The sequence below is a fragment of the Bos taurus genome, chromosome 24 (assembly GCF_002263795.3).
Source record: "Bos taurus isolate L1 Dominette 01449 registration number 42190680 breed Hereford chromosome 24, ARS-UCD2.0, whole genome shotgun sequence".
Classification (NCBI taxonomy): Eukaryota; Metazoa; Chordata; class Mammalia; order Artiodactyla; family Bovidae; genus Bos; species Bos taurus.
In genome coordinates this window covers 34,789,511-34,814,068 of record NC_037351.1, presented here as the reverse complement: position 1 = coordinate 34,814,068, position 24,558 = coordinate 34,789,511, and the positions used below count along the sequence as shown (strand labels likewise).

The following is a 24,558-nucleotide window of genomic DNA, read 5'->3' as shown; positions in this document are numbered from 1 at the left end:
GGAGTGGATGAGAAAATGAAGGAGCCTCTCTAGCAAATAAGGAGCTGTCCGAGAAAATACACTTTCACTGACGTGACCGGGCTTCTTTCTGCCACTGTCTATGTGACAAACTGAGAAGGCCAGAGAGGCCACAGCAATGATGAGGGTCTCTTCAGCTGGGAGCTTGTAGTTAGGGGTCACCATCCACAAACAACTTGGAATGTGGCTCTGCCACAAGTCCCTCTCTATATATACATCTTTTCTCTCTGAAACAAGAGTGATTGGCTGATTATTTACTTGTATACATATTATAAGAATTTTAAACCTTGTTATAATTTTATTATATGATGATATAGTGTTTAAACCTAGAAGAATGGGGAAGTCAAAAAACTTTTTGGAATTCAGACGCATTGACTTTTCCAGTGTTTTTTCACTTGAACACAAATATAGTCAAAAGTTTTCACCTGACCTAAAAGCCTCAGGTCAGTGGTCCCCAGCCTCCAGAATGTAATGCCTGATGATCTGAGGTGGAGCTGATGTAATAATAACAGAAATAAAGTGCACAATTAATGTATATGCTTGAATCATCCCTAAACCATCCCCCCGTCCTGTCCATGGAAAAATTGTCTCCCACAAAACTGATCCCTGGTGCCAAAAAGGTTGGGGACCGCTGCCTCAGGTAACATCAGCCCATTAGCTGTAAAGTATTTCCTTCTGTGTTTGTGTAGCCTTGCTCATGACCCTGTTAGGGCCTGAAGAAACGATGGCTGCACCTTTTTAAGGGAAAGTGTGAGCTGGACTGTTTTTGTTCTTGGTGAGGGGTGTTATTAGAATTAAACCAATGATGAGAAATTAATTTTTAAAAATAAAATTTAGAGGGAAAGGTTATAATTACATCTCAATTTTGGCCTTAGGATTTTAGGACCATTTAAATGATCAGAACCACATTTGCCCATCTGCTCATCTGCTAGTGAGAAAGGAAGTCTCTAAATACATTTGTACAGTTTCAGACTTACTGATGGTCTGAACACCTGAAGATGTTGAGTGGAAGGCCATTTTATCTACTCTTACAATATGAAACCATGTCTTTTTACAGGACTTTAAATAAGTAATTGTTTCTATTTTACATCTGTATTATTAGTCTTAACAAAATAGATTCTATAGTGAGCAAAATGGCAAACAATATTGGAGGTTATTAAATTTATTTAACACAATTTCTTAGTTGTCCCTCTCCCCAATAAGAAACAAATAGCAACAAATCTCAGCCTTCCCCACATGGAAATAAATCTCCCTTCCACATTTTCAAATTTAAGTATCTAAATTGTATCTGAGTTTAAATTTTGCAACAAAAGTGAAACAAGCATGTAAAGTGATAGAAAATGTTCAGGAAGTTACACCAGGGCCTAACTTTTCTCTTCTTGTTGGCCATTCATACCCCAAAAGTGTTGCTTATTTTCTTTGTAAATGAGGTAACAGTGTGGAAGAAGTCACTTTACAGTTGGAGAGATTTGAGCTTTTCTAGTTGGTTCTTAGAGTAGCACCTTTAAGTAGAGTGGTAAAACCGAAATGATGTGTACAACAAATTTTGATGTCATTATAGGCCTTTCAAATGTCAGGAAGACTCCAAGGGAAAAGGCCCACGTGTCTGGTTCATGAATTTGGCCATGGATCATTTTTTTAACCCTGTTCTTTTAGGCCTCAGTGCCTGAAACTCAATTTAGGTGGAATTATTGTTTTTAATAATTGCACTTAAGTACCTGATGATCTAATGAAGACAGTTTCTTAATGTGTCAAAATGAGTTATTTGTAGCTCACTTGAATCTTTTGTTGCCTTAAACTAATCTGCTTTAGGGCTCTTAAACGCAGGCATTTACACTGCAGGCTCTAGCAATGGCATTCGTTTGGAATGCTGCCTTTTGTTTACTTGCCTTCCCAGACCCTTACGGCTCCCTTTGGTCATCTGGTGTCTTCCCTAATGTGATTGGTACTCCTAGGCTCTGCAGGTAGCCCTGAGCCTTTATATGTGGGATTTACAATGGGACTCACCACCCTGGCTGCTAATGAAGGGAGGTACAGGAATTTTATTTTTTTGTTTTTTTTCAATCTGTCTTCTGAAAGAGTGAAGGAAAATTGTATTCTGGGTTTGCTAATTCTCCTTGTTTTCCATTTACTTGAATTTTTACAATTAATCTACTAACTGTGGTGCAAAATTACAAATATTTTTGTTTAGGAGTAAGAATGTTTCATCTGGCAGCCCTTCATGTTAATCACTAGAATTGTTTATTCTCGAACCTGCAAAGAACAAAGTAGAGCCTCTGTTTAAACTCAACCAACTGGCATTTAACCTTCATCTGTTTTTGTCTTTCAGGAATTTTGACCAATTCTTTCTTTTTTTTTTTTTAAGTATATGACAGGGAGCCCTGCATTTTAGTACCAGCCTTGCCATTTACTGCTTCTTCAATCTGAGTCACTTACACCCTTTCATTTCTCATCTGAAAAATTAAAAAAAATGAAAATGTTACCAAAGCACACATGAGATCCAAAATGATGTCTCATATTCTTCTTGCCTTCTCTTTTTTACTACTGAAGTACCCGTTCATTTGGTTTTTGAGTCAACTTACATTGAAGAACAAACTTGCATGTGATAAAAATGTTTTTACCAGCGATCAAAGCAATAATTAAATATAAAGCATCAGTGTCTTTGAGCTTCCCAGGCGGTGACACCACCATCATGTGTCCTCATGCACAGTATGTTCTTATTAAGTATTTGTGAGATTGGATTGACTTTAACCTGTAAAACTCAGTGTAGAAACTAACCAACTATATAATACTATCAGTGGTAAAGAACCTGCCTACCAATACAGGAGCTGTAAGAGATGCAGGTTTAATCCCTAGGTCTGGAAGATCCCCTGGAGGAGGGCATGGCAATGCAGTCCAGTATTCTTGCCTGGAGAATCCCAGGGGCAGAAGAGCCTGGCGGGCTACAGTCCAAAGGGTTGCAGAGAGTCAGACGTGACTGAAGTGACTTAGCATGCCCGCATGCATCAGGGTCTTAATTTTAAAAGTAATGTGCTTTGTAGATTATAACCCAGTTTTATAGGGAGAGGATTTCATTCACCCATTTTCCAATACTGAAACATGGAGCCCATTTTAAAGAATTTATTATTATTATTATTTTGGCTGTGCTGGGTCTTTGTTGCTGCGCATGAACTTTGTCTAGTTGCTGCAACCAGGGGCTGCTTCTGACTGCTGTGTGTGGGTTTCTCATGGCTGTGGCTTCTCCTGTTGCAGAGCACAGGCTCTAGAACACAGGTTCCAGTAGTTGTGGCGTGTGAACTCTGTTGTGGCATTTGGGATTCTCCTGGACCTTGGATCAAACCCCTGGCCCCTGCATTGGCAGGTGGATTCTTAACCACTGGACCACCATAGAAGCCCTGGAGGTCATGTGTGAATTGCTGTTTATAAAGCAGTGGTTCTCAGGTGTGGTTTAAAGGTCTTCCAGGGGTTATGGGATCTCTGCATATTAGAATGAGAAGGGACACCAGCTATCATCAGGTCCAATCACTTGAGTTTCACTCAAGGATTCAGGAGACAGAGAAATGCTTGGTGACTCACCCATTGTCACAGAACCTAAAGAGTGGCCCTCAGGGCCCACCCAAACTCCAAACACAACCTGGCACATACTAGGGTGGAGATGTCCTAATCAACTCTTGATGAAAAACAGAATAAAAAAAAGTTTGAGAGGAGACTGTTTATTCCAAGTCTGGAATCTTAAAAATCACTGCTTGATAGTATTAGATAGTTGGTTAGTTTCAACACTGAGTTTTACAGGTTAAAGTCAATCCAGTCTCACAAATACTTAATAAGAACATACTGTGCATGAGGACACACGATGGTGGGGTCACACACCTAGAGCCAGACATCCTGGAGTGTGAAGTCAACTGGGCCTTAGGAAACATTACTAAAAACAAAGCTAAAGGAGGTGATGGGATTCCAGCTGAGCTATTTCAAATCCTAAGGGTGATGCTTTTAAAGTGCTGCACTCAATATGCCAGCAAATTTGGAAAACGCAGCAGTGGCCCCAGGACCGGAAATGGTCAGTTTTATTCCAGTCTCAAAGAAAGGACAATGCCCAAGAATGTTCAAACTGCTGTACAATTGTGTTCATTTCACATGTTAGCAAGGTTATGCTCAAAAGCTTTTAAGCTAGGCTACAGCAGTTTGTGTACCAAGAACTTCCAGATGTACAAGCTGGGTTTAGAAAAGGCAGAATTACCAAAGATCAATTTGCCAACATTCATTGGATCATGGAGAAAGCAAGGGAATACCAGAAAAACATCTGCTTCATTAACTATGCAAAAACCTTTGACTGTGTGGATCACAAACTGTGGAAAATTCTTAAAGAGATGGGAACACCAGACCACCTTCCCTGTCTCCTGAGCAACCCTGTATACAGGTCAAGAAGCAGCAGTTAGAACCAGACATGGAACAACGGACTGGTTCAAAATTGGAAAAGGAGTACAGCAAGGCTGTATATTATCAGACTGTTTATTTAACTTCTACATGTGAAATGCTGGGCTGGATGAAGCACAACCTGGAATCAAGATAGCTGGGAGAAATATCAACAACCTCAGATATGCAGATGATAATACTCTAATGGCAGAAAGCAAAGAGGAACTAAAGAGTCTCTAATTGAGGGTGAAAGAGGAGAGTGAAAAAATTGGCTTGAAACTCAACATTCAAAAAACTAGGATCATGGCATCTGGTCCCATCACTTCATGGCAAATAGAAAGGGAAAAAATGTAAGTAGTGGCAGATTTTATTTTCTTGGATTCTAAAATCACTGTGGATGGTAACTGCAACCATGAAATTAAAAGATGCTTGCTCCTTGGAAGGAAAGCTATGACAAACCTAGACAACATATTAAAAAGCAGAGACATCACCTTGCCTACAAAGGTTCATCTAGTCAAAGCTATGGTTTTTCTGTTAGTCATGTTACAGATGTGAGAGTTGGACCATAAAGAAGACTGAGCGCTGAAGAATTGGTGCTTTAGAATTGTGATGCTGGTGAAGATACTTAAGAGTCTCCTGGTCAGCAAGGAGACCAAACCAGTCAATCCTAAAGGAAATCAACTCTGAATATTCATTGGAAGGACTGATGCTGAAGCTGAAGTGCTAATCATTTGGCCACCTGATTGAAAGAGCCAACTCATTGGAAAAGACCCTGATGCTGAGAAACACTGAATGCAAACGGAAAACGGGGCAGCAGAGGATGAGATGGCTAGACAGTATCACCAACTTGGAGAAGACTCTTGAGAGTCCTTTGGACAGCAAGGACATCAAACCAATCGATCCTAAAGGAAATAAATCCTGAATATTCATTGGAAGGACTGATGCTGAAGCTCTGATACTTTGGCCACCTCATGTGAAGAGCTGACTCATTAGAAAAGACCCTGATGCTGGGAAAGATTGAAGGCAGGAGGAGAAGGGGATGACAGAAGACGAGATGGTTGGATGACATAACTGACTCAGTGGACATGAGTTTGAGCAGGCTCCGGGAAATGGTGAAGGACAGGGAAGCCTGATGTGCTGCAGTCCATGGGGTTGCAAAGAGTGAGACAGGACTTAGGGACTGAACAACAGCAACTGTGAAACAGTTCCTGTCCTTACAGACAGCCTAACCAGAAGATAAAACAAGTATACATATATTGCGGTGCAAGTTGCTGGGAATAAAAATGGTTTTTTAAAAAGATTTTCAGAGTCTCAACAGACTTTTTGAAGATTTCAGAGTCTGAAGGGGAGATGGATTTAAATAATAGGTCAAGTGCTCAGGTCAATTCAGGCAACTTACATTGGGAGAAAAGAAAGGAATTGAAAAATAATGAAATATTAGCAAGTTTTCCTACTGAGTTAGTAATTTATACAGTAGAATACCCTCCCACCACTCAGACTGATATCACTATAAATTCATTATCCCTAACCCTAAGTACAACTTAGTGATATCTTTGACTGTCCTTGACTGAGTCGGTCTCCTTCTTAAGTAATTATTTCAAAATACTCCTTTCTCTTTAAGTCTGTACCCACTGCCCTTTTCTCCACAGGCTGCTCTTCTCGCTCTTAGGAGTCCCTGAAAAGTCTCAGTAATTGCCTTGACTTTAGCTGACCTCTAAGAACAATTGATGCCAAGAGCTTTATCTCCAATCTGCTTCCCCCTAAACTTCAGAAGCATCTTATCAAATTACTGCTCGATATCTCCATTTGGATATTTCATAGCCATATTAAAATCAGTATATCTAACACTTGAAAGCATCATCTTCCATTCAAAACCTCATCTTCTTCCAAAGTGCCCTTAATCAGAGAAGACACCACCATCCTCCCCAATTTGCATTTTAAAAAAACTGCTTTGGGCCAGAACATTCCCAAATGCTGAAGGAGCGTCTAGTTAAGAGGTTGCAATAATCCAAACCATTGTACTGCCTCTCATACTATTTCATACATTTCATGCCATTGCATGAGAGATAACCTAGCCAAGCAAAAACATGACACTAAAGTAAGATGAGTCTATGTCTGATTCCTGACGTGACCACTTTTCAACTAGCCATGTGAGCTTGAGCAAATTATTAAACTTTCTAAGACTGGGTTGTGCGTGTGTATGTGTACTCAGTCGCACAGTCGTGTCTGACCCTTTGTGACCCCATGGACTGTAGCCCATCAGGCTCCTCTGTCCATGGGATTTCCCAGGCAAGAAGACTGGAGTGCATAGCCATTTCTTTCTTCAGGGGATCTTCCCGACCCAGGGATCGAATCCACATCTCTGTCTCTTGCATGGGCAGGCAGATTCTGTACCACTGAAGCACCAGGGAAGCCCCCTTGACTTCTGTATATGCTATGCTGTTTCATGCTTTTGAGGGATGCTTGCATATTTTTTCAACACTCTCCTTTCCTATGTCAGTTCGGATTACATTGACAGGAAAACTCTAAATAGCAAGTTAGTAGTTTATTTCTTTCCCGCGTAAAAAGAGTTCAGAAGTAATTGTCTAAGGCTGATAAAGCAGAACTGCTGTTAGCAAGGACACCGGCTCCTGCCTTGTGGTTCTGCCATGTATGGGCTGCTTCCATCCTTTTCCTCTCTCTGTTCTGTACACTGGCCATCTCCTCCTTCTGTACCATCCATCACCTCATCCTTTTCAGGATGAGGGAAGAATCTCATCCTGCAAGCATCTCCTTCTAGTTACTCTTTTCTTCCCCAGTGGTTCAGTGCTAAAGTATCTGCCTGCAATGCAGGAGACCCGGGTTTGATCTCTGGGTCAGGAAGGTCCCCCGGAGAAGGGAATGGCAACCAACTCCAGTATTCTTGGGCTTCCCTGGTGGATCAGATGGTAAAAAAAAAGAAAAAATCTGCCTGCAATGCAAGAAACCTGGGTTCAATTCCTAGGTTGGGAAGATCCCCTGGAGGGAGGCATGTCAACCCACTCTAGTGTTCTTGCCTGGAGAATCCCCATGAACAGAGGAGCCTGGCAGGCTGCAGTTCCCTATGGATGGAATATTAGATTGTGCTCAGGAGTGGAGGTATCAATGTTTTACTTTATCATGCACACCGTTGTTGTTGTTCGGTCTCTAAGTCGTGTCCGACTCTGCAATCCCGTGAACTGCAGCACACCAGGCTTCCCTGTCCTTCCCTATCTTTCACTATCTTTAGTTTACCTCTTTTAGTTCCTTTACGTAGATAGTAGACTTTAACTCTTTTCATTAGCTGGAAAAGTTTTTCTTTTTGTTTTAGCTGTTAAATATTAATACATGGAAGTTGTATATGTTTATTAGTCAAATCTGTCAGTCTTCTCCTTTGTGATTTCCAGGCTTAGAAAGCTAAATTCTCTCTATGACACCATGATAAATCTTGGTACATGATAAATATCAGTGTAAAAAATATTTAATTCCTCAGTTTTTATATGGTCTGATGTGGGTGGGCATATAAATCTATTTAGGTATAGATATTTAAATTTAATCTTTTGTCTCTGGCATTTATTTTTAGTGTCTAAGTTGTTTGTTAGATGTCACTTTTTGTATTGTTGATCCTTACTTCAGTATAATTAAATGAATAATTGCTCCTTCGCTTTATTGTATCAGTTCAGTTTAGTTCAGTCGCTCAGTCATGTCTGACTCTTTGTGATCCCATGGACTGCAGCATGCCGGGCCTCCCTGGCCACAACCAACTCCCGGAGTTCACTCAAACTCATGTCCATTGAGTCAGTGATGCCATCCAGCCATCCCACCCTCTGTCATCCCCTTTTTCTCCTGCCTTCATTCTTTCCCAGCATCAGGGTCTTTTCAAATGAGTCAGCTCTTCACATCAGGTGGCCGAAGTATTGGAGTTTCAGCTTCAGCATCAGTCCTTCCAGTGAACATCCAGGATTGACTTCCTTTAGGATAGACGAGTTGGAACTCCTTGCAGTCCAAGAGACTCTCAAGAGTCTTCTCCAGCACCATAGTTCAAAAGCATCAGTTTTTCGGCACTCAACTTTCTTTATAGTCCAACTCTCACATCCATACATGACTACTGGAAAAACCATAGCTTTGACTAGATGGACCTTTGTTGGCAAAGTAATGTCTCTGCTTTTTAATATGCTGTCTAGGTTGGTCATAGCTTTTCTTCCAAGGAGTAAGCATCTTTTAATTTCATGGCTGCAGTCCCTACCTGCAGTGATTTTGGAGCCCCCAAAATAAAGTCTGTCACTGTTTCCACTGTTTCCCCCTCTATTTGCCATGAAGTTATGATACCAGATGCCATGATCTTAGTTTTCTGAATGTTGAGTTTTAAGCCAACTTTTTCACTCTCCTCTTTCACTTTCAAGAGGCTTTTCAGTTCCTCTTCACTTTCTGCCATAAGGGTGGTGTCATCTGCATATCTGAGGTTATCGATATTTCTCCTGGCAATCTTGATTCCAGCTTGTGCTTCATCCAGCCTGGCATTTCACATGATGTACTCTGCATATAAGTTAAATAAGCAGGGTGACAATATACAGCCTTGACGTACTTCTTTCCTGATTTGGAGCCAGTCTGTTGTTCCATGTCCAGTTCTAATTGTTGCTTTTTGACCTGCCTACAGATTTCTCAGGAGGGAGGTCAGGTGGTCTGGTATTCCCATCTGTTGAAGAATTTTCCACAGTTTGTTGTGATTCACACAGTCAGTGGCTTTGGCATAGTCAATAAATCAGAAGTAGGCGTTTTTCTGGAACTCTCTTGGTTTTTCAATGACAGTGGGTGTTGTCAATTTGATCTCTGGTTCCTCTGCCTTTTCTAAATCCAGTTTGAACATCTGGAAGTTCACAGTTCACATGCTGTTGAAGCCTGGCTTGGCGAATTTTGAGCATTACTTTACTAGTGTGTGAGATGAGTGCAATTGTGTGGTAGTTTGCACATTCTTTGGCATTGCCTTTCTTTGGGATTGGAATGAAAACTGACCTTTTCCAGTCCTGTGGCCACTGCTGCGTTTTCCAAATTTGCTAGCATTTTGAGTGAAGCACTTCAGGGCATCATCTTTTAGGATTTGAAATAGCTCAACTGGAATTCCATCACCTCCACTAGCTTGTTTGTAGTGAAGTGTTCCTAAGGCCCACTTCACTTCGCATTTCAGGATGTCTGGCTCTAGGTGAGTGATCACACCATCGCGATTATCTGGGTTGTGAACATCTTTTTTGTATAGTTCTTCTGTGTATTCTTGTTACCTCTTCTTAATATCTTCTGCTTCTGTTAGGTCCATACCATTTCTGTCCATATTTATTGTGCCCACCTTTGCATGAAATGTTCCCTTGGTATCTCTAATTTTCTTGACGAGATCTCCAGTCTTTCCCATTCTGTTGTTTTCCTCTATTTCTTTACACTGATCACTGAGGAAGGCTTTCTTATCTCTCCTTGCTATTCTTTGGAACTCTGCATTCAGATGTTTATATCTTTCCTTTTCTCCTTTGCCTTTTGATCCTCTTCTTTTCTCAGCTATTTGTAAGGCCTTCTCAGACAAACATTTTGCCTGCATTTCTTTTTCTTGGGGATGGTCTTGATCCCTGCCTCCTGTACAATGTCACGAACCTCTGTCCATAGTTCTTTACTCTATCAGATCTAATCCCTTGAATCTATTGGTCACTTCCACTGTATAATCATAAAGGATTTGATTTAGGTCATACCTGAATGGTCTAGTGGTTTTCCCTACTTTCTTCAATTTAAGTCTGAATTTTGCAATAAGGAGTTCATGATCTGAGCCACAGTCAGCTCCCAGTCTTGTTTTTGCTGACCCTATAGAGCTTTTCCATCTTTGGCTGCAGAGAATATAATCAATCTGATTTTGGTATTGACCATCTGGTGATGTCCATGTGTAAATATATAAAACAATTTATTGTTTTAGAATGCCTCAATTATCATACAATAATGCTTACACATAAAAAAAATTTTTGGACTGTCACCAATGAGCTTCTCATTCTTGCGCCAGTCCTATATTTTAAATTATTAAATTATTCAGACAGGATTTTTGAGTGCCAGAGGGCACCACAACAGGTGCTGTGATTTCAATAACAGGCAAAACCCAAAAAATATTGTCCATACTTTCAATGTAGTTTAAAATTTAGGAAGTAAGACAAGCATTAAAACAATTGATCATAACAACATAACATAAAACAACAGATTACATAGCTCAAAAGTGAATTAAATGTTGAGAAGGAGATGAAAAAGGTTCTTTGAGAGCTTTCAGCAAAGGGCTGAGGGAATTAGGGAAGCAGTGCTTCAGAGACGATCTGGAAGGATGAGGGGATTTCACAAGGCAGAAGTGAAAGGATGAGTGGTTTCACAGCAGAGGGAACAGAAGTGTCTAAGATTGGTCAGCGTTTCTGGAGCCCAGCGTTTAGGAAGAGAACATCACAAGAAAAGACTGGAGAGGTAGGGAGGGATATTTACAATGTTGATTTTTATCCTCAACAGTATAAAACTTCGACAGTCTTTAGCAAAGAGCTGGTGATTGTATTTCACTTGATGCAGAGTAGTGGTTGGAGAGTGCCAGAGAGGAGGCAAGGAGAGCAAATAGGGACGTTGGTCCTGTCTCTTGGCAGGAGGCCTCAGCTCCTACCCATGAGGGCCTCTCTACAGAGCGGCTTGGGTGTCTGTACAACACAGTGGTTGCCCTCTCTTAGAGCAAGCGATCCAAGAGGTCAGGGAAGAAACTACAATATCTTTTTTTTTTTTTTGTAAACTCCGTGTGAAACATGGTAGAGGGAATCAACAATTCCAGAATTCAAGTGATTACTTGATTTGGAGTATTTCCCAGTTTGGGTTTGTTTTTTTTTTTAATTCTTATTGGCGTATAATTGATTTACAATGTTGTATTAGTTTCAGGTGTACAGTGAAGTGACTCAGTTACATATATATGTATATCCACTCTTTTTTTTTTAGTATTCTTTTCCCATATAAGCCATTACAGAGTATTTAATAGAATTCCCTGTGCTATACTGTAGAGTCTTATTAGTTTTCTATTTTATATATAAGAAACTGCAATATCTTTTATGACCTTGGAAATCACACATTGTCACTTGTTCCATATTTTACTGGTCATGTAAGTTAGCCCTGATTTGACGTGGGAGTGGATTACACAGGAGGTGGGAACCATGGGGCCCATTGGAGGATGGCTACCGCATCCTAGATCCTGCAGAACTACCACATTTCATTGCTGGGCGGAGTATTATGGGAGTGCAGAGGGAACTAAGGAGCAGCAGAGGGAAGGAGGAAGACCAGAGAGCTGTGAGATGAAACCCAGCAGAAGAGAAGGAAATTTCAAGAAATATACTCAGGACATGTTAGAGGAGAACCCAAAACAATGTTCACTGGATTTAGTGACAATGAACAAAAGCTCTTTCTTCATTAAACATTTATTTGGCTCACCTCCCATTGTAACATTTTTCAAAAAGATGTTTTCCCCATCTTTTCTCTGATAATCTTCCTTATGAATTTATGAATGTTTTCACAATGTTCGCCCCAAATTTTACTGTTCTTTTGATTGGAATTGTGTTATTATTTTGTTTGAGAAACAAATATTTTTACAATTAGCTTTCTCTGTAAGAAACGCAGCATATTTCTCTGTGTGTAAATTTTCACTTATGTCATCCAGCTCATCTTCGGCAATTGAAAAAAATGATGTTATCACAGATTTGTCATTAAGACGAGTCCTGTGCGTTCTTCATGTTGTCCGGTTGTGAATGGGATCTTTTCCCTTCCCCCATTGTAATCGTAGTGTCTTCAATCTGGAAATGTATTACTTTTACCTCTCATTTTATGGATAAAGAAAGATGCCCAGAAAAGACAGGCGACTTGGCTACGGCCGAAGGGTTGGGAACCACAGATCTTAAACATCCAAATTGTATTGTCCTGCGTTACTAGGAAATCAAGTTGCTTACTTAGCTGGTCATACCTTGTTAAAATTACTACTCCCTGAACTATCAGTTTCTTTGTATCAGATTTCAAAGTAGCAGCAATCATTTCATAGCATACCTCCAATTTTTAGCATCATTGCTTTGAAATACAGTGTCATTACTTGAGGAACTTCAGCTCATCTCCATTCAATTCTCCCAAGACCTGATTCCTACCAGACAGGAACTATTTCTTCTTTGAGGTCTAAATAGACCTAACAACCTATTGCACTGAATAAATATTTAATGAAGATTGAATATTTCCTCTGTGGTGGATCAATTACTCTTGCTGACTCTCTGAGGAAAGCTTTTTTTTTTAATGTCATGTAGTAGGTTAAGAAATTTGTTTTTCTGAGTATTGTTATTAGTGACAAAGTTTGTTTCAGTGATATAAAAAGTCATGTCCCTTTGGTTTTTTCATTTATCTGTTCTTCTTGATTTATATGTGCAGTTTGAATTTTTATGTTATCTCATACACAAATCTGAGATTCATTGACCTGGTAGCATGCAATAAAGTCATTTGCTGTAAGAGTTGGTTTATTCTTTGCTTTTAGAATTTGTAGTATTTGGAGCTCTAAAAGTGAAAACTATTTGCTAATGAGGTATAAGGATAGTTAGATATTTTTATTGATAAATAGCTCCAAAAACGTGAATAACTTTTCTTTGAATCAACAAAAATTTGTATTTCTTGTATTTTTAACTATCAGGGCCATATAATTAATTTTATTCTTTTAAACTTCTCTTAACTGATATTAGGTTTAAATGAAATACATTTATATTTGCCTGTGGAGTCTCTAAACTTATAAAGTTAATGAATAACGTGAAAGTTTTCATATTATAAAATCAGAATTACTATAGTAGATTCATTTAGGGCAAGTTGTTAATGTGGCATTCAGATGGAATTTATCAGAATCAATCAGAAGAACAAAGCCCTGTCACTGAAATGAAAATAGAAAGCAATGAGTAGGTAGGGAAAAGAGTGTATATATTTTTCATCTTCTCTGTATATTAGCAAGCATATGAACATAATTTTGAAACAGGAAATTCATGCCCAGTGACAAAATGTTCTCCATGTTTAAGGAGTAACTTCACTGCTTCCCATCTGATAAATTCTGCTACCTTTATTTCAACTTAAATAACTGTTGACATTGTTTGGTATTTATTTTACTAGAGGAAAATTGTGTGTGTGGATGTCAGTTATAGTACAAATTTGATAACAAGTGTAGAATAAATCAGTTGAGTCATAGTGGTCTGCTATCTGTTCTTAAGGTCTTTCTGACCCAGGAGTCTGTGACCTGTGAAATCTCCACATTTTTGGATTTGCTAAGACATTTTACAATGCAAGGGTTTAAATTTACATGAACATCACTACAGGAAGTTGGCTGATGTAGCCCAAGATGTAATGGATATCAAAGTATAAATTGGGAAAAGTTTAAGAAGTTCTGACAACAATCAACATGGGTGAGAAGAAAAAGGCTTGAGTTAAAGTTTCTTTCTTCTTCAACTTATTACAGCAAAGAGAACCTGAAATTTAACCTGGTATTTTCAATGCTGTGATTATTACAACAGCATTCCGTTTTGGAAAGCATTGCCAAGAAAACCCTGAGTTACAAACTGTTCTTGCATCTGATTGGAAAGGGCATATGAGTTGTTTATAAGGTACTGAAGATCCAAAGCTGCACAAATGAAGGTTGAGGCTTAGGGGGGAGGGTTCGAGTCAGGGAAGGGAAGCTTCCTAGACATTACAGCTCTGTCCAGAGGCCAAATGGGAGATAAATCACTGCTGGCCACCTCTCTTATTATTGAAATGGTTCAGCCCTGGGGTTTAACTGAAGGCCTTACAGGGTTTTGAAGTGCAAATGGGATGGCGAAGGGTAAACCCTTTTAGGGTTTCATTTTGATGGATTTTTTTCCTGTGTGGATTTCTGGCACTGACTGTGATCTGGATGAGGCCCTGAAAAAAGGAAAAGTTTTGTTCTGTTTTTGATCAATCAGGCAATAAGAACTTTCCACGGGGGTGTACTTTTCTTGCGTGCAGTATTGATCCTATTGTGTCTTAAAGTAGGCCTTTTAATTGGGTCTTCTTTTTTTACTTTCTGCCATGGAACTGTCATTTCAAGGTCACGTCTCTCTCTTGATATCAATGCCAAAATTTGAGAGTGTTGAATGAGGTGGCATTTTTGGATCAGGGTTCTAGGGGGACAACTTAGGGTCAGTGTGTGTTAAATAAAGCTGTCTAGTTAAAGATCATCCATATTAGAACAAGTCCTTTCATATTGATAAGCAGTCTATAATTACTTAATCTTTTTCCCATTGATCTACCTAATTGTATGCGTTCATTTAATTATTTTATATACATATGTTTTTCCAGTATTAAAATAAGGATCAGAAAATTCTGACATTGTGAAATATTTGTGTTGTTTGTACAGGTACACTGAAGTGTTTGAGGAAATAAGGGAGACATAAGATAATGTTAAAGAAAAAGATATGTTGATTTATCAAGTTAAAAAGTTTTCTTTTACCCCACAAATATTCTACATGCAAGAGATAAAATAAAATATCTTTTAAATTTTATTTTTTCTAGTAAAGTAGGGATGAGTCATTAGCTTCTCCAAAGAGAAAGAAGTGTAACTTAAAAGTTTTTTGTGCAAATTTTTAAAAAAAATTAAAATATTTGTATTAAAGAAATGCCATTGTAAATGCTGACATTTCTTCTTAGAAATAAGGCTGACAGACTTTTCTTGAGCATTTGGCTCTTTATTTTAGATTTAACAAAGGTATTTGTATCATTTACCCTGCTTGAAAATGATAATGCATTTAGGTGCAGCAGAGTTCTGTGTTGCTTGATATCTATTATAAAAAGGGCTTGTTAGTCTTCATAATTGACATTGATCACAATGTTCTTAATTGCTCTCCAAGTCAGTTTTTGTTTTTCTGTTCTAAAATTTCCCTTCATTGTATTTATTTAATGTTAGAAATTTAAAATTAAATTTAAATGTTAGAATTTAAATTTGCCTTTTGCTGCATGAAGATTTTAAATAAGATTCTTTTAAAAATGAAAGCAACCTGCCCCCTGCCCCAAACCTAGATGGTATCAAGCAGAGTCCCCTGCATCTACAGCATCCATTCGTTGCTGGGAGATGTTAATATGACCTTTTCTTTGTTGAAAAAGAGAGCTGTAGTCTTTCCCAGAATCCTCTTGTTAATAGTCTCTTTAACCCAAGTTGGAGGTTGTCTGATGAATGAATGGTGAGCTTTCTTTTATGAGCTACACATATTGTTGACATTGTGTCACACTGCTTTTTAATTTCTAATGTGTTTTTAATTTGCAAAGTATGTGTATCCTTTCACAGCAGTAGCGCTGAGCCAGCATTTTGGAATCTAGACATTGCTTTATGCAGACGAGGTGGATCAGGCTTAAGGATGCTATATCATAAGGCTTAGATTTACTGAAACACACTTGTGAATGAATTTCACTTTGAATATTGTTGAATGAAAGAAGATACTGAGAAAGGCTTTTCCCCCACAAGAACTTCTCTTGCCTCTTGGCAAGTGAATTGCCCCAATATAAAAGCGTTGAGGGGGGAAAAGTGAGCCGCAGAGTGAAAAGGCAATCCACAAATAATCACTCTTTTCTGCCTTTGATTGTGTCAGATTTTTTTGTGTGTGTGGCAATTGTTTTCTTTCTCGCTTAGAAGAGGTTTATGGTCCAGTGTCTGTCAAGTCAGACCCTGTCTTGAGGTTGCAGTTGTATTTCTCTCTGGAGTTCCTAGAGGTGATGTTATCTTTTGTTCATTCAGCAGTGTGGTCATTCCTGGGAGCATCTGTCACTTTAGGCATTACAAGATGGATGGGTCTCCAGTGAACTGCTGGTTGAGGCAAATGGTGAAAATAAGAAAAGACAAGGGGTTTCAGGGTCTGCAGAGAGGACAGACAACAAGGAAATACTGCTAGAAATCAAGAGTAAGCTGAGCAATAGAGGAAGAGAGAGCAAAGATGGATCGTGTGTCCTTTTATAAACATCTTGGAAAGCAGAGTCTCGGGGTGGCTGCTGTGATCTGAAGGGGACATCTTCAACATGGTAAACAGTTCTGTGCTTTGGATTTTCAAAATGTGTTTTGATATATATTTTTTTTAGTGTGGGGAAAATGTTGGGAGATTACAATGATATAGAATGTTTTATGTAAGGACTTTGCTGTTTGGATGTGGTAATAATTTACAAATTCTTTTATTGGTAAAATTTTCTTTGTATGTATTTTTTGTTATGCTTTCCTTCCTCTTTTTGTTTTCTTTCTTGTAAGCATTTGAGCGTCTGCAGATAATAAAATGTTTGAAAAGTTTCAGCTACATAACTAACATCCTAACTGTTCAATGAAGCTTCTTTGACATTTTCGCAGGGGAATTCTGAAAATCCTGTGCTCATGCCTTAGGGAGGCTGAAGCAGATAGTAAGTTATTTTAAGTAAACTTCCACTTTAATCAGCTCTTTGAGGAGAAAAATATACTTGTTATCAATCTGTGAGAGCAAGATGGAGATTTTGTATTATAGTTAGAAATTCGTTTTGTTGGTGAAAGTCAAAATTTGTGAATGCTGGCTGATCAAGAGTACCTTCTGTGGTAGAGAAGGGACAGGAAGGAGGTTAGCAAGCAGTAAGAAAAGGGAAGGAGGGAAAAGTATGTGGTTGAAAAAAAAATGATTTTGTCAAACTTTTTGGCATTCGTCTATGAAAAACTCTGTAGGTTGAAAGGCAAAGAAATGAAGATGATTAGAAGCTTTAAGCTTTACAAATGGTGGAGTGTCTTCCTTCTCTATGGGTGTAAATAATAGATGAAAGAGAAAGGGTGACAACAAAGGATCAGGTCGTTTAAGAGAATGTGCGCAGCCTGAATAGGGGTCTGTGGCCCGGGGCCAAAGGTCTTAGCTTTGAGTGTAATTAGAAGAAAATACAAAAATGTCATTACTAGCAGGTGAAGTGTGCAGCACGTGGCCAAAAATTAGCAATTTTAGACTCTGAAGCCACTGGAATTGGATTACTGACCTTTTTTTCCTTTTTTTTTTAAATCATTAAGGTCCTTGTGGAGTCATATAGTTTCATTGGCAGTAATGCAGTTTGACCTTGCTGACCATATGGGGTAATCTTAGGTTCGGATGGAGGGAGCAAGACTCTTGACCCACAAAAAGATGTCTACTTGTGGGTGGGTGGATGGGTGGGTGTGAAATGCATGAGATTGAAAATCTAGGTCTTGCATTTTTAATTGTGCTTTTGCCTGAAGACATTCTTCTGACTGTAAGGGAGGTAAGATATTTTTATTTCAAAATCTAAAATGGTTCTTTTCTCTCTTTCAAGTTGTCCTAAAAGAGAAATAAAGTGAAAGCTTTGTTTAAAGAAATATACATTGATATTACTTTACATATTTTAGTACCATAAATATGCATTGAAACTAGTATATTCTTTAAAAAATCCTCTTTTATTTTCTCTTTAGACATAATGACAAAATAGAAACACTTCTAAGTTATGTATAAAAATCAGTGAAAAATAGTTCTTATTTCATTTTCTTCTTCTGACCATATTTTCTTGTATATTGACTATAATCTACTTAGCAGAAGAATATGTTCACTGTAATTTTCAACCAGTTATATGTAATTATAATTATTTAGTTTAATTTCTTCTAGGAATACACTAATCAAAAGGATAGGAAACAGTAGTTGCTTTTATTCTTGCAGGCTTTGTTTGTTGGAAATTATTAAACCGTTCATTTCAAAAAGTTGAAAAATAATTTTAGTCAATATTGGTTATGTCTTAAATTTTTTATACTTCTTTAAGAAGATAAATTTTGGTCTAGCACCAGAAATTATAAAACTCAAACTCCTTTGAGTAAGGAAATTATCTTTCACCAATTTCTCTCCTAAAAATAAAAATAATCTGTGGGCTTTAAGCATTATGGTAACACCTGTCCAAAATGCAGACTTAACAGATTTATTCCAATTACATTTAGTAGGGCGAGATCTTAAAAAGGAATTACTTCCAGGTATGTAAAGAGTGATCATCTGGGAAAAGAAGAATATTGTATTTGCCCTTGGTAATCTATATGGAATTGTGTAAGACTGATAAGTTTTTTAGTTGCAATATTTGTAGAATTGTAAATATTTAAGTTACTGTATTGTGGAATATAATTCGTTTGGAAATTAGTTCATGTCTTTATGTATATATTATTTTTTGTTTTTGCAGGTACAAAAAAGCTTTAATCAAGTAAAATCTAGGCAACAGGCTCCCTGAAGTGCTGACAGCCCAACTAAATCATGAACATGGTTCAAAAATGTTAATAAATAAACCAAGGTATTGTACAATTATAATATGCCCCCCATCCACATCTTTCATGGTCAAATTCTGGGGGTGGGGGGACATTTTAGAATCTAAATAAAGCTCCTGTCTTTGGCACTTAAACTGATGAAGCAGATATTTCTATGAGCTCCTCTCCTGTTTTCTCTCCTCTTTGCTTTCCCTTCCCCTCCCCCATCCTCGCCACCAAAAAAAAAAAAAAACCCAAAACAAAACACTTTCTCAGCTTTAAGGTTTTTCTTTTTTCTTACAACAGCCTCTGTGTTATATTTCCTGCATACCTAAATTAAGACAATAAGAATTCAGCTCTTGGTTCTTTGTTGATTGTGGTTTTATGTTTCAACTTGTCTAACAAGAGAGACGTCAGATTATTGGCCTCAGCGGAGAAGACCAAACAGCCTCTAGTGACTGCATGTATTTACATTTTTTAATCATATACCCTGAGATGTATGTTTTAAAAGTTTTATAAAAGTTTTCTGTTTCTGTTTTTGGAAGCCTTTGAATGCAAGGAGGGGGAGAAAGGTGATCCTGTCCTTTTCCCCTTCTATGTCAAAGAAAATAAAAAATCCTCTTAGAATTAAGAGTTTAGGGACACTGCTTAGGTAACTCTTGACTGTCAGGGCATAACCAAGACCGGCTCCCTCCTTTTGGAAGTTACAATGTACTTAAATAGCCTGGTATTTCCAAGAGAGGCCAAAGATCTTTTCCTCTTTTATGACCCGTCGTATCCTTTTGAGGCCAAAAAGAACAAGAGGGGTCATTGCCACTTCAGCTCGGTTCCTGTTGCTCCTGCGTGGTGACCACGCAGATCCTGAAACCTAGTACTGGCTTAACATTTGGGCCTGGAACATCTGGAAAGTGGCCCGAGAGGGAGACACTGTTGGGTTTTGTTACACCAGGTGCTAGGAGGAAGCCTCAGTCGCCTTTTTGATATGGGAGGCAAATTCTGTGGGCCCTGGAGTTAGGCTTCAACAATTGAAGAGGTCAAAGGACAGCTGAGTGGGGTCAGTGAGACACCATGGGGTGTATTTTGTTACTGAGTAAAAGAAGCAGCCTCCTAAAACCTTCAAGGATTCTCTTGAAAATCTTGTGTTGTGAAAAGGTTTTATGAGTCTCATGGCAAAAACTCCTGATTTATCTAAGGAATGCTTGCTTTTGCCTAATGGAAGGATAATCCTTACCAAATGTTGGCAACGACTATAAGAGTCAATATAGGTCTGAAAGAACAGTTAGGGTTTGAAGTGTACTTTGCTTTCCAAAATGTTTATCATTTTAATGTTTGTCTCTCAGTGAAGAATTTTACACTGTTGAAATATCACCTTTTCCTTTCCTTGGAGCAGAAAGTGGCAGGAGTTGGGGGTGGGGAGAGGTGGGTAAGCAACTAGTTTACATTAATTTTAAAATCATTCTAACAAGCTTTTGACTGACCCCAAAGCAGAATAGTATAAACCTTTAAAAACACCAAAACTTAACTCTGGAAAGTTCTTTGAGTTTATTTTAACATAAAAGGAATAAACGGCTCATGAAGTGTCATTTACTTTTGGATTACAGAATTTTTGTTTTTTAATTTAGTTGTATTTCGTAGAAATGGGTATCAGCCGATGAATAACCTTAAGCGTGGGGGTTCTCCCTGACTGTGCTTCTGGTACATTTTGTAGTAGTAAGGAGAAAACCAATGTCAGAGTCAAGAGGGCAGAAGAAGAAAGAGAATAGAAATACAGAATTTTCTCTTTAGAGGGAAATGGAGAAAGGGGTGGTGGGGGTGGGGTGGTGGGGTGGAAATCTGCATGTGGGAAGAACTTTCTTTGCCATGACCTCAAGATACCACTTACATGACTGTGGAGACTTTCCAAAGATGTTGCCACCTGGCAGACAGGTAGTAAAAGTTAGAGGAATTTGGCAGTATTTTGATGTCCCAGTTTATATACTCTATACATGTACATAGACATAGAGTGTGTGTATTGCCATCTGTATTGTAAAGGGGAAAAGATAAAGTGATGAGTAGTACAGAATAGGTTTTGTTAAGTATTTTCTTGCTCATTGATAACTTTACAATAAGTTTGAATTACTTGTGTGTGTGATTTTTTAATGCTTTATAATAAGTTTTTGTTTTAAAGCCACACGCACATAAACGTAAGGCTTAGTGAGGCAGTGTGCGCTGTGTCTATTTTCCCAAGGCTAAAGTGCCTTTCAACAACTAATTTAGAAACCTAAGTGTAGTGGCTGATAATTGCCTAGAGAAAACCCACAGCTGTTTAAGTAGCGCTGAAACTGCGGCAAAACTGACAAATAGAATTAACAATGTTAATACGATAAGAAGATGGAAAGATAGGGCAAATGACAGTGGAAAGAAGAAGGAAGCAAGAGTAACGCATCCATGCAAGAACTGAATGTTCACAGTGGCTTTGCATATCCAGTGCTTTTCCTTTATGCTAAGCCCTTCTTTTATTAGTCTCTAAATCACCAGCAGAATGAGTGCTTGCAAGTTAAACAGTTCAGATACGTGTGTGTTCAGTCCCTCATTCACATCTGATTTTGAAGGAAGATGTTGCAGTAGCAGCTAAGAAAATCAATCAGATTTTGCTTTACTAAGGCACAGTTTTATTCGTGGTGCTTTTTAAAAGTGCATTTTAAATGTATTTCTTTCTATCATTATATGAATGGGAATTTCTTTACCCCTCTGTACCCTTATGATTCTTATCAGTCAACTACATACATTACAAAGGAGACCAAAGCCCTGGTTTTGGATTTAGTGACCCAGTATTACCAAAACAAAACGAAAAACCTGCAGAAGTCTTTAAGGTGTTCTTACTAATTATATTTATCGGGCTAATGTTCTTTGCCTGCTTTCCAAACAGAATAGGGGCAGGTAAATAAAGAAAAATTAGGTGAATGTTATATGGAAATTATTGAACCATATGTGTTCTTCCCACTCTACTGGTTAAAGCATCCCATGACATTTGGAAAATTATTGTAATATCTTTTGAAATTCTACTCTGCATTTGGGAAATTGGTTTTTGCCTCTGGTGCTTTATGCAGATTTTAATGACTGTTGTGATAAATCCCCAGAAGTTTGTCCTCAGAAACCACAGAGACTCAGAACTCTCTGAATGTGGCAGCCTTGATGGATGTGCTAAGCCACACTTTGGAAGCATTTCTGGTTATTTAATGTTTTCTGTTCTGGATTACTGACTCTTCTGCCTGTTGAAAAATTGGTCTCTGGCGACATGGTAGAGGTCACACGCTGCCTATTATTGTTTTGTTTCTTTGATCTGACACAGCAATTGCCTCTGGTAATTATACTAGTTCCAGAGGGTCTTGACGAGATGTGTTTATTTTACAGAAGAATTTCTGGTATTCCGAGGAAGAAGTAAAAATTTCCAGTAGTAACATGTAACTCCCTGTCAGAAAGGAAAAGATAGCATTATGCCTTATCTTTTAATTATGACAGCTCTTATATAATCATTTTGAAATTAGTTCACATATAACAATAAGCATTTCTATGGCAATTCAGCACATATTACATATCCCTAAGTATATTAGTTAAAAACAGTTAATCTTAGAATAAAGTAACTAGGGCTAGGTTTTTATTTCAGTACTTAAAATACTTTTGGCTTCAGAAACTGTCCAAGGAGAGTCACCCAGGTTTAAATGTACAGAACTATTAAAGGAGGCTCGAAATTTTGTCTTTTAATTTGTTTGCATTTTCTAAAGATTTTCAGCAAGGAGAATGACTAAAAATGAAATAGAACACTTTTGTTTTGAATGCATCATAAATTTTGTGCCTTTTTTGGAATGTGCTTGACAAGACATAATATCTCTTCAAACTTGTTTACTGTATAATTGAGTAAGACGCAAAAAAGCTCAATATATTCTTTTTTGTTTAAATTCAACTCCAGTTGTAAACACAAAGTTTTGCCCCAAGTGGTTGCAGTTTAATGGGAAAGTCAGACAGATATTAGAGCAACAAATTTCAATTTAAAAGAATACATAAAATGAGAAAAGAGCATAAAAGAACTGTAACTATATGCTTGTTTTTAATTTTTAATTTTAGACTTTTTGAGAACTTGCAAGAACCATGTTTGGTTTCTTGGTTCAATGATCACATAGTATCTCTCTTATCAGGGAATATGTTTAACAGAGCAAGGGTGTGTTAACAGGCATTAAACAGCAATGCCTTAAATAAGAATTTTTTTATACAAAGCCAAAGAATCTGATAGCTGTAAGAGGCAGTAATGATATGTATATATGATTGTAAAGTTTAATAAGTGAATTGTGGAAGTGAAGTCACTCAGTCACGTCCGACTCTTTGTGACCCCATGGACTGTAGCTTACCAGGCTCCTCCGTCCATCGGATTTTCCAGGCAAGAATACTGGAGTGGGTTGCCATTTCCTTCTCCAGGAGATCTTCCCGACCCAGGGTTTGAACCCAGATCTCCCGGATTGTAGGCAGATGCTTTACCGTCTGAACCACGAGGGAAGTCCCAATAAGTGAATTGTATATATTACCAAATACCGGTTTTGGGAAGTTTTACATTGGTGGTCATTTGTTGCTAGAACACTGCCTCCAAAATATACAAGGAGATACATCTCAACTTTTCTTAGTATCCTCAACGTAGCACCAAGCTTACCAAAAAAAAGAAAACACTACATAGTACTTCTAAAATTTTCTGCACATTTATTTTGTGCCAGGCACTATACTAAAAACATAAAATCTTGTATATTCTCATAGAAATCTATGATACTGATTGTATTGCCCCATTTTACAGATGAGAGATTAAGTAACTTGCCCAGTATCATACAGGGTAGTGGGTGTAGGATTTGAATTAAGGCCATGTGACTCCAGACCCTATGTGCTTAACTACTTGAACAGTAGGATTTTTATAAATGCTGTCTGGCTGGGTGGATGATTGTTAAACTTTGGAAAGTAGGTGACAACATCTATAGAGAAAAAGATAAGTAACAACTCATAAGTTATTTGAAGCTGTCTATTTAGTACTCCAGTACTCTTGCTTGGAAAATCCCATGGATAGAGGAGCCTGTTAGGCTGCAATCCATGGGGTCGCTAAGAGTCAGACACGACTGAGCGACTCTACTTTCACTTTTCACTTTCATGCATTGGAGAAGGAAATGGCAACCCAGTCCAGTGTTCTTGCCTGGAGAATCCCAGGGAGGGGGGAGCCTAGTGGGCTGCTGTCTATGGGGTCGCACAGAGTCAGACACGACTGAAGTGACTTAGCATAGCATAGCATTTAGTACTATGCCTGGCACACAGTCAATGAATTGTGCCTAAAAAAAATTCGAATCAAAAACAAGTATACACAAACAGAATGTATCATTTTCACTCACATTTTTTTCCTACTTCAAATAGCTTGGTTTAGCAGGGAAAAAACAAACAAACATGCTTTTGAGTCAAAATCTGAATTCTAGTTCCATCACTTACAAACTGGATAACCTTGCTCCTCTCAGAAACTGGAGTACTGCTCTGTCTACTTGTCCCTCTTTCTGAATCTGCTTGTTTCCGTGTGGTTTCATTTAACTTAGTCCTTCACCCCATAAATGGAAGTTAGCTCTAGAGTTTGACTACATTCCTTACCCCCTTTGGCAGGAATAAGTCCTAGGTGGTTTGTGTATGCTTCATGCTGCTTCCCATGGGGAGGCCCACAGGGTCTCATTGCCTCACTTTTGATACTAAAAGAAGTGATACTAAACTTGATCATTGGTTCAGAAGGCTGTACCAGTCTTTTTATGTAAGGGACTCAGGCATCGGCGGATACTGATCTGTCCACCAGA

The 24,558-nt window shown here is 38.3% G+C and overlaps 1 protein-coding gene across 15 annotated transcripts in view; it reads left to right on the top strand.

Moving 5' to 3' along the window:
* GREB1L (GREB1 like retinoic acid receptor coactivator) overlaps positions 1–24,558 on the top strand; it is a 244,054-nt gene that overhangs the window by 104,841 nt on the left and 114,655 nt on the right. For 12 of the 15 annotated variants that reach the window (XM_024984515.2, XM_024984514.2, XM_024984517.2 and 9 more), the window contains one exon: positions 18,655–18,762. The gene's annotated coding sequence lies outside the window, so the exon portion shown is untranslated. The other 3 variants (XM_059881032.1, XM_059881029.1, XM_024984511.2) reach the window with 3 other exon arrangements.